The sequence below is a fragment of the Pagrus pagrus genome (assembly GCF_965226575.1).
Source record: "Pagrus pagrus genome assembly, chromosome: 20".
Classification (NCBI taxonomy): domain Eukaryota; kingdom Metazoa; phylum Chordata; class Actinopteri; order Spariformes; family Sparidae; genus Pagrus; species Pagrus pagrus.
This window is the reverse complement of record NC_140207.1, coordinates 1,427,015-1,438,160: the sequence shown is the minus strand read 5'-3', so window position 1 is coordinate 1,438,160 and position 11,146 is coordinate 1,427,015. Positions and strand designations below refer to the sequence as shown.

The following is an 11,146-nucleotide window of genomic DNA, read 5'->3' as shown; positions in this document are numbered from 1 at the left end:
TCAGAACAAATGGAGGACTCAGACAGCAGCCTCGTTCTCTGCCTCGCTCACAGAGAAGACATTTTATCTGTGCGCTGATTAATTTGCCCCAACATAATAATCCATCATGTCTGGGTGCAAAAATAATTGGAATATTTCCCATGAACTCTTTCAGCCTGCCTCACAGCCGAAGCATTCACCGCTTATCATCATTTATCAGCAGACGAGGCTTCGAGCAAAAACAATCCATTTCATTCTTCGTGTTAAGTGATGAAATAATCGCTGCACTTCTCTGCAGTCTGCGGCGGATTGTCTTTAAACAAAAAGACGACAGGAGGAGAAAAATCTGGATGTTACAGATTCAGAGTCCACTGATGAAACCAGATTCACTCCATCAAATGTTTTCTCCTCTGTTCACGCTCTGTGTCTGCTTCATATTACACGAGCTGATTTCAGGAGGTTTATGTGCTGAGGAGCGCTAATGATCAGGACCGTGTAAGGTCAGTGCAAACACAGAAATTTCACGCCCGTGTGAAGCTTTCCAAAAAGATTTTATCTGTAACTGCAGAGTGAGTTCTTCAGTTCAGTTCAGTTCAGACTTCAGTTCTGATATCGACACTGACACAACAACACATGTTGTTACTAAGGAGAGTCAGTCAGAGCCAGTATTCATGTAGCATTCAATAAAAGTCATCCTCTTTGAAAGTCTTTATATTTCTTTGTGTCTTCAAAGCTGAAGTTCGACCTTTTGGGAGACACATTCATTCGCTTTCTGATCAAGAGTTAGATGAAAAGATTGATCCCACCGTTATTACTGTTCACTGAGTCCGTCTGGCTCTGTTACAGTCCACACACCAGCACTTTAAAGCTCACGCTTAATGTGTTTGTTTAATCGATACGAAAAACTGGACCGTTTCTTCTCGGTTGTGATGGATGACAACCGAGAAGAACTGACTTTCCCTTTCATGTAGTTTTACATTTTCTCAATAATTTCTTGTCCGGTGTAATCCAAGATGTTATTTACATCCCTTTTTTTTAATGCTAAAATCTTCAAAGTAGCTGCAGAGCTAAAAGTGTTAGCATACACAAGCTCGACTGCATGTCAGGGATGTAAATCTGGTCTCCTCAGATCAGGTAGTGATCTCTGTGATCACAGCAGACGAGCTGCATGGAGACATCTGATGTTTAAATCATCTCCAGCTGCTTCAGGTGTTCAGCAGAACGCTGCAACTCTGTTTTACTGTGAAGCTCCAGAAATGTTCTGTGGACTACGAGACTTCACCTGAGTTTATATCATCAGGAGGAGACGATGACTGAGCCTGACTTTATATCATCAGGAGGAGATGACGACTGAGTTTACAGTTTTGTGGTGAACTGTTCCTTTAACAGACATGAATGTGATCAACTGAAACATTTAATCTTCCTGTGGCAAATGTGGAAGTTTTCCTGTAGTCTTTCCAAAAACAGCCTCCTGCAGCAGAAATGTTTCCAGGAATGTGACTTCCTGTCTGTTTTGAGTTTTAACGACTAACGTAAACAGGGAGGTTCTGCTTTCTTTGACTCTTTATGTTTACTGAAGGTTTTCCAGATAAAACAGCACTTTGTGAGCCGGACCGGTGTCAGTGGACTAAAGGTTAAAAGACACATGAAGCACATCAGGATATCGGTCGGTCCAGACTGAGCGCGTGCAGCGAGCGTCGTGTGTCTGCAGGTGGTTTTATCTGATGGGCGACGTCACTCCACTTCCTGCCTCCATCAGTCAGGAATGTGAAGACGGCTGCCGGCCAATAAGAGCATCAGACACACACACACACACACACACACACACACACACACACAGAGTCTGTGTCTGCATATTTCAGCTCAACTTTTTCTGTTTTGGGGATTTTCTTTGTTGTTGTTTTTCAACCCAAACCGGACTGAACCGTCTTTATTACACAGAACTCTGACGTTCAGGTCAACTCGTGCCGAGCAGAAACAAATGAAAAACTCATTTTCTGTCCATTCTGTCCAACAAGCGACAGCACAGATCAGGAGATAAGAAGGACAATGCTGGGAAAAGTCTCTGAAAGTCCAACTGGAGTCACATTTAGTCTCCACCTGTCCCCGATAGTATTATGCTATGCTAACTGATGCTAAGCTAGAGGGCGTTACCACGAAACTAAAAGATAATAAATATTCATCTTCAGCCACATGCGACTTTATTTTAATGGTAAAATTTTTGTTCACATGTGAAGAAGCTAATTTCTACTATTTCATGAGCCACGTTCTGTTTCCACGTGTTAAAACCGTCAGTCACACTAAACGTATGTAGTTCACCTGTGAAAATGTAAATTTCAGATATGGAAGTTTTCACTCGTGACAGTTTACGTCCAGAAAACGCTGAAGGGGACGTCTCTCGTTTGTAACTTATAAATGGAGATAATTAATGTAAAAAATGTGCAGGCTGTCTCAGGTTCTGCTGGGTGACAAATGTCCTCCACGTTTCTCATCTGTCAGGTGGATGTAATGAATGTTTCCTAGCGAAGGTGATTAATTAAAAAGCCTGGAGGAAGCTGAACTCTGCTGCTGGAAGTGTGATTAATTAAGAAGAGCAGCAGATGAAAGTCGCAGCCGGAGGCTTCTGATAAAACTCACTGTGGATCACAGAGCTGCTCTCAGTTTAACCCTTCAAACCAAACAGGGAACTGTTTACTGCCACGTCCAGCAGGAAACTTCTTCAAATATCGAACTTGAGGTTAACCTCAGTTTGCACATGCTGGATGTTGCAACTTTACGTTTGTTTAGGTTGAATTTTCTATTTCTCTCTCGTCACAGCGCTGTGTTGAGGCTCTGATTAGGTTTAGGCACAAAAACCAGTTGGTTAGTGTTTGAAAAAAACATTATGGTTTGACTTAAATGACCTGTTTCGGTCACCAGGATGACCCACTGTGAAAAATAACCAGGTTTGGTCTCCACAAAAAACTGTAATTGTCGTCAGACACAGAAACAGCTGGAAATAACTGCAGTCAGAACAGCTGAGGCTGATTGGAGTTTGATTTCCTGACTGGAACAAATAAAACAGCCGTTGAGTCACTCGGGATGTGGCCTCAAATGAGTCACAAAGACTCGAGAAGTTTGTACATTTTTTAGACCTGCAGAGGTCAGATTTCCTGCTAAATGTTAAATCACATTGTCTCTTATAAGTAAAACTCTTCAGCGCCGAGGTCAGGGAGTGTTTCCATCTCCACTTGAGCTTCTGCCAAAGCATCAATCGATCTGTGACTATGAAACACTTTCTGTAGGCCGGAGGATCGAGCATAAAGAGTTTAACTTTGGTTTAGTTTCAGTTTGTTTTCAGAAAGACGTGTCAAAGAAAACCGACATGAACTCATCGTCATCTAAATTCAAGAAAAACTGATTTTTAAGTCATAATGAAGAACTGCTGTTCTCCAGCGTTGTGAAATCCGACTCTGTCAGGTGCATCGAGGCCTCAGCGCGTGTCACAGAGGTAACGTGGCGCCCGAGGCGACTGTAATGTTACACCAACAGTCAGTCCGACCTCTGACCTGCAGGTCAGGACTGCTGGTAATCGTCTCACTGCACTCCTCTGGAGGACGGTGGGAACTGTAAAGAGGCAGCAGGCTGTTGTGAGGTGATTGTCAGTAATTAATATAAAGAGCTCGTAATATAAAATCTATAAGAAAAGCTGAAACGAGGTGCTGCTGATGTAAACGTCTCTGCTAACTGTTGAGAAAACCCGTCTTCACAGCTGCAAACTGCAAACACGTGTAACGGCGTCACAAACCATCAGCGGAGGACTGAGTTGATTCAGTAGGACGTCTTTATTAGCATCATGTGACGTCTGTTAATCATCCGAGTCCAGAGGTTCAGCAGAGCAGAAACATCTGGAGGCATCATGGACGAGCAGAGACGAGGAGACAATCAGACAGCTGATTAGTGTTTACATCATGTTTAGAGACTTAAATGTGTATGAACAGACGTCTGACTTCAGTCTGAGTCATTTCTTTCTTGGGCGAGTCGAGATGGTTCAGTCAGTTTTGTCCCTAACAAGCCACTGAGTCTTACCTGCAGTATCTGCTGTTGATAAAGAGAAACACCTCGTACTTCCACCTGTCTGACCATTATATTATTGGTCATTTGAAATGTAAGTCTTTACACTGTAATGTTAGACGTCTTTTTAACTTCAGTCACGGATGTCTGAAGAGCTTCATGTGGTTCTTAATTAAAGTTTTTCTGACGGCCAAATTTTATTTCATGCAGCAGAAACTACAGAGGATTCAGACCTGATGAGGAGAGCTACTGACCAGCTTCATTCATCCAACCCGGGAACATCAGTCCACCTGCTGAAGGCTGGATGACGAAACATGTTGTGTTGTAAAGCTGAGGAGCAGCTCACTGTGACTTCATTCTGTCTCCACTGGACGTCTGTTCAGTGTCGGCGAGGACGATGAGCAGACGTCTTTCTGCCGACTGGATTGAGATTGTTGCGTCATTATTTAGGCGACATCCTTCAGAGAGGATTAGGGCCACAAAAATATGTAGTTTATTTTCTTCTGGGAATAAAGTCTGAAATTTGAGATTAACTCAGAGCTCACATACATTTTCACATGTGGTCCTAATCTTCTGCAGCCTGCATCAGCTGAACGCTGTCGTATCTTTCATGACAGAAACCATCGTATTGTCCTGGAAACGCTCCTCTCACTTGACCTGATCGGTTCTCTTGTATGTGAAGTCTGGTCTCTTGGCTTCATGCTAATAGCAGCTCTCAGAGCTTCACAGTGTTGCTTAAAGGCACTTTGGCAGCACGGCTGTTTACAGACATCAGGATGGAGCGTGAGTCTGAGGTCACGCATCTCAACCAGAAACTGAAACCCGATTTTATTCATTACCGCCCGAAAAACAGACATAATGTAGTTTTGTGGTGAATCAGTTCAGGTCTGAACATGTGAAACTGTTTACTGACAGCACACACACACACACACACACACGCACGCACACACACACACACACACACACACACACACACACACACGTCGGTGCAGGGGCCTCGTGTCGTGTCGAGGGCCCGATAATAACTCCAGGTTACATCAAACCACACACACACTTTCTCTTTCTCCCCTGTGATGACTTCCAGAAAGCAAAACCAGCAGCAGGACGACAGAAACCACGAGGTTCAGAGCAGATGTTGTGGTTCTGACGGTTCTGACGACGGTTGTAGTTTGTACATGTTTGTCTGAGGTGGATCCTGTGAGTCGACTCCACACAGGGTTGTGTTTGTATCATATGTAGATAGGAGCTCTGATAATGCATTTATTGTTACTGGTGCTGCAGAGCACACATCCAGAAACATGTTCTGGATGATGATAACATTGTTTGTTGTTTTTTAATTGTCATGTCAATATAAACAAAGACATTAAAAAACATTAGAGGGGTCCGAGCACTTGATTGAAGGGTCCTAGCCCCTTATTCCTAGTCCTCCATTAGGGCGTCTGAGCTATTAAATAAATAAAACAAACATTCATAGACACCCAGTCATACTGTAACACAGTGAACATCATTAACATTTACACGATAATTAAGATTGTTTTATTTCAGCTAAATATTCAGAGTACGTCCACTGTGTATTTTTGGTGCATCTGTACAATATAGTTACAGTTTATGTTTGAAAGTATTTAGTGTAATTATCATATATTTACTAAAGTATTTATGTGTATAGTACTAATGTGATGTCTTTACAGTGTATCTGTGGTGTATACTGGCACTGTAATTACTATATATTCATATAATATTTACAGTCTATTTTTAGCTTTTTTATAGACGCGTATTTTTACAAAATATTTAGTGTAACTGTGGAAAATATTTATTTTGTTTAGTGTCTGTTTATATGATTTATTAGCATCACACTCACCGTCCTGTATGTTTAAAGATGATCCTGCCTGACACACACAGATGTGTTTTGTTCGTATATACAGTGTGTGTACATTTACTTCTGCAGAAGCCATTTGTAAATTCTTGTCTGCGCACACACACACACACACACACACACACACACACACACACACCTTTGAAGTCGGCGCTCTGTGATCAGAGAAGCAGCAACAACTGCAGCCAGATGGCAGGAAGCTGATCATATGTTAGTGTGTGTGTCTGTGTGTGTGGTTTTGTGTTTCAGTGGACGAGGAAACCAGACTATGTTAAGACGATGATGTCGACCTGGTCAGATTGTTGCTGTGTTTTAACCTGTAAAATGATCCAGACGTCTCCCAGTCGAGCTCAGAGTCTGTTCAAAGCTCTCGTTGAACCGTTTGCAGTACAAACATGGTTCTGAGCTGTTTTGATTTTTTTTTTTAAATAAAAAACAATAACAACATCAGTGAAAATGACACTCAGCACGTGTTTTCATGAGGAAATATTCAGGCGCCTGGTAAAAATGTGTCCTGTTGTGAGCTCAGAGTCGCCTGCCTGAGAGTAACAGCAGCATTAAACTCATTATAGCTCTTTATTTCCTTCTTCACACTAACTGTGTGCAGATAAAAGAGTCAGAAACAAGAGCTGAGCTGCAGAAACAGACTATTCAAAGAGCACAACACAGAAACTACATCAAGTTCAGGGCTTTAAAACTGATAGAAACTATATATTACTGGATCTGAACTCTCATTGGCTACAGGATGCATCAGTCATCTGGAGGCTGGTGTGTGATTGGCTCAGCAGAGAGGAGGAAGAAGAGAGAGTGGTCACTGGTCTACACCATCACTCATTGGCTGTTGTGGGCTCTAGGGCGGCACAGAAGCTCCTGTCTGCTAAAATGAGCTGTCAATCAAACGGCGGCCATCTCAGGATCTCAGGTGTAGTCCAGTTTTTCATTTTGTCTCCATTTAATGATGAATTCTGTGTTCTGGACCGGATGTGACTGAACGGATCCAGAGGACATCTGAGCATCAGAGACAGTTTGTTGGAGTTTGATGCTCGACTGAAACACTTCACTGGTGAGATGGTAAAACTTTGCACATGCTAGTTTGTTAGCCTGACTGTAGCTTGCTGCTGCTCACATTTAATGCACAGGTTGGTGCTCAGGCTCTTATAACCAGGTGGATTTGTGGACAGGACTTTAAATGGTGGTTGAGACTTGGTGCCACAACTGAAACAGTTCAAAATGCTCCCACATCTGAAAAACCTTTCAGTTCTTCGCTCAGGATGATCATATCTTTATATTTTTTACACGGAAGAGAACTTGTGACAAACAACTGAAATCTGCAGAAAACGTCCTCCTGATGGTTTGAGATGTGGACGGAGTTATAACCTCGCTGGCTTTAATGTGTCTCTGCTCCGTCTCTCCCTCTCCTCTTCATCACAGCTCACAGAGTTTATTGCTCCCAGTTCAGACTTAACACAGTGTGAAATTAGTTTCTAAAGAACAGAACCAACGTGCCGTTTTATTACCTTTTATCTCGAGTTCTTTAATTGAACTGGAGCAGAGCAGCGGGGCTCAAACTGTGAGCGAACTGGACTCTGTGATCAATTTACTCAGACTTTCATACTGCAGATCAGTCAGAGCTCAGTGAACACGTTACGCTGAGACTTTCACTGGAACCAACATCTGCCAAAGACAAACAGACCCACACAGACAGTCAGGACGTCTGCTGAATTATTTAGTCCTCTTTAATGCTGTGAAAGACAAACGACACTATGCTCTCCTGGAGGCAGAAATCCAGAGACGTCTTCAACCGTCCAGCCTTCATCTCCTCCCTCCATGCTGGTGAAAGTCAGGCAGAAGAAGAAGGACAATAATCATCTTATAACGTTTCAAAAGAGCCCGTATCAATGTCTGTAGTCCACATGGTTCAACAGCAGCCTCGAACTTACTGTGATCCACACTGAGGAGAGGTCACCACGTCAGACTCACCTTTACAACGTAGGCTGCTGTTTTTGACACAAAATGTTTTGACCGAGCACGTCTGAGTCACAACTCAATTAAAACTAAATTGCTACTAAGCTGACTTGTACTGGCCTCATACATCGGCCAGCCCTGACTGTCTGCTGGGTATTATGTTTAATTTACTGGTATTTTACTTTTTCAGCTCTGAGCTGTAGTAAATAAACAGTTTTCAGTGTTAAATAGGACACAGGGCTTTTTACAGATGTGGGTCACTTAACCCAAAAGACAAAACCTCTCGTGGTTTCTGTCCACGCAGTAAGTTTTGGTTCGGGACCATAATATCCAGCATGTTTCTCTGTGCTGCTGCAGCGTCTCGTCCTCTGCTGTCAGAGTCGAAACTGAAGTGATTTAATGTTTATTTCAGAGAGGTGTGGCTCGACTCCTCCTCCCAGAGTTAATAAAGATCAGCTTTTCTCAGCTCCAGGAAAACTTCCCATTTTGTTTCAGATCTGAAATATCTACTCCACTGCACCTGTCTGACAGCTCTGGTTACTCTTCAGACTACAGTTTTTGAAAAAGCAGCTTGTTTGCCCGCCCCAGAGCCTACAACAGCCACTGAGCGACGGTTTTAAAATGTGAAAACAACCCAAAAATACGTTATTTACAATTATGTTTAAGCCGACACCCTCACTGAAGCTAAGCTAAAAGCATTAGCGCACAACCCGTCTGAAGTAGGTGCTTTTCAAATCAATTTAAGATCTCAGGGCTTCTGGAGAGTTTGATCACCACGGACGAGCTTCAGTCGCTTTCTGTTTGTTTTGGTTGATTTTTACGTTTTAAAACAATCACTCATTGGCTCTTGCAGGCTCTGGGGCGGGCATAGACGCTCCTATCTGAGAGGGCGTAAATAACCCCGTACAGCAGGCGAGCTGTACGGAGACGTCTGATGTTTTAAATCAAGTCTCCAGCTGCTTCGGTTGTTTCCCGACGTCACACTGTGACATCAGGATTTACTGCAGAATGACTTTGAGCAGAAAAGTCGTCTGTGGTCAGTTCAACTAAGTGAAGGATGTGAAAACTTCCTCCACCACAGGCAATTACAGGATTTGATCTGAGAGAACAAGATTCGACACAGAAATAAAAAATAAAAGAGCAAAAACACATTTTGTGTGTTGTCGTTGGTTTGAAGCGTGACTGCAGACAAACACAGCGAGTGAATAAAAAGCCTGAGGGCTCAGATTAAAATGGCTGAACAGATCCTTCAGTCACCAACACAGCTGCATATTTCATCCCCACTTATCTCAACGCATCTTTGATGAATCCGATTTTCTGGCTGAAAGAAAACCTGATTATCAAACATCAAACGAGCGTCATAAATCCTGATTGATCTGATCCTGAGGACGAGCGAGTTAACGTGTTATCTAATGACCTCCTTTTGGCAAACATGAAGGATTCCAGCAGCAGCGACTGAACGTGTCTCCTCCTGCATGACGGCCTACGAGTTCAGACTGGAAAGAAACCTCGCAGCCCGACACAGTAAACGTTCGAGTTTACATGCTGCTCGTTTGGTCACATAATGTTGAGAACGAACTGGAACACAGACGGCACAAAGCAGATTCTGCCACAATGCTGAGCGACACTTTAACTGCGTCTGTGTTTGTATCCGGGGATCAGAGTTTCAAACAGCTGATGATCTGTGACAGCTCATAAAGGTGCTCCGAGCTGTTTGCACTGAAGGAAACGTCCAACCTGAAGTCTTTCTTTAGTCCTCTGCTCACTGACTTCTGACTGGTTCTGGTTCTCTGTCTCCTCTCTGTAACGTTACCTTCATGAAGTAAAGTCCATTTCCCCTCCAGCTCCAGTCAGCAGTCAACAGTACAGAACAGAACCACCCGACAGTGGAGGTCACCTCCGGATCACTGCTGCAGTCAGGCTGATAAACAGGAGTGAAGATAAATCCACAAGTTCAACAGTAACTCTGAGCTCTGCTCCCGTCGGTGAACGGCTCCGGATCAGAACCTGATGAGACTCCAGCAGGTCTGGATCTGCACCGACTCTCCTCCAGAGCTGGAGGTACTGAGCAGCAGACGAGCTGCATGAAGACATCTGATGTTTAAATCATCTCCAGCTGCTTCAACTCTGTTTTACTGTGAAGCTCCAGAAATGTTCTGTGGATTATGGACTAATGACTGAATTTCCATTTTGGGCTGAACTGTTCCTTTAAGGCTGTCCAGCATCGACACGCAGCTCACAACAGATAGATGAGCTTCATCATCCTCGATTGGTTGAATTCAAACAGCTGTGCAGCGTTTTAGTGTCTGATGAAGCTCCTCTGCACGTCGGCAGCAGCACGAGGTCACGCTGAGCTGTTAGACTCAGATACAGAGCTGCGATCTGAAGGCTCGTGATTACCGTCCTGGAGGGTCTGCAGTGTTTTACATCAGAGGAAAGTGGAGACACCTGATGTTAGTTACTGTAAGAAACACAAGTCTCTGTTTGAAGCAGACGTGAAGCTTCTTTCTGTTTTCAATCTGAATCTGAGATCTTTTTCTTGCAGTGTGCGTCGTTATGGAAATAAAAACAGTGGAAAGATGCCAGTCTGGGTTGGACACAGTGCCAACAGAGCTGTGGATGTTTTCCACATAAATCACCTCTGTAACAGTGAGGAAAGTGACAGCGGCTGACGGTTGTTTTGTCTCAGTTTCTTTCTGAAACTGCTGCACATCAGGACCTCGTTTCTGCTCCGGTAATTTAAAACCTCAACAGGCTCAGTCACACAAATTTACACATTTGCATTCTTTTGTTATGATGAATTCAACCTTCTGCTCTGTTTGTTCAGCTCCTCAGCTGGACACCAAACATCATGAGTGGATTTTGTTACCACTGGCATTGGTATCCACTCAAGAACTGAGCTTATCACAGCCAGTAACTATGTCAGTGCACGTATGAGCACATCGAGGTGGAAGTAACGTCTCCTCAGATCAGGTTTAATCTCTTCTCTCCTGCAGACTGTGATCACAGCAGACGAGCTGTACGGAGACATCTGATGTTTAAATCGAGATGATGATGAGGAAGAAGAAGATGGTGACTGATGATTTTCTCCTCTTTGCTCGACTCACATCTGATGGTCTGAAGTCACGTGTTTCATGAACATCATCGTCATCCTGCTTCCTCCTGCGCTGCAGCTCTGTTATCACTGATTACTTCAAAAATACCAAAGTCTGTTAGAAAGTTAAAAGCCTCCTTTAATCACAGATTATTGGTACATTTTTAACACGGACATCAGAC

At 43.4% G+C, this 11,146-nt stretch overlaps 1 long non-coding RNA gene across 2 annotated transcripts; it reads left to right on the top strand.

Moving 5' to 3' along the window:
- The first annotated feature begins 6,828 nt into the window (after positions 1–6,828).
- On the top strand, positions 6,829–11,004 carry LOC311249239. 2 transcript variants are annotated; one of them, XR_014621142.1, is made up of 3 exons: positions 6,829–6,968; positions 10,416–10,604; positions 10,867–11,004. It is a non-coding gene; the product is annotated as an uncharacterized lncRNA (long non-coding RNA). The 2 variants fall into 2 exon arrangements; XR_014621143.1 differs by lacking the exon at positions 10,867–11,004 and adding an exon at positions 10,698–10,776.
- The last annotated feature ends 142 nt before the right edge of the window (positions 11,005–11,146 follow it).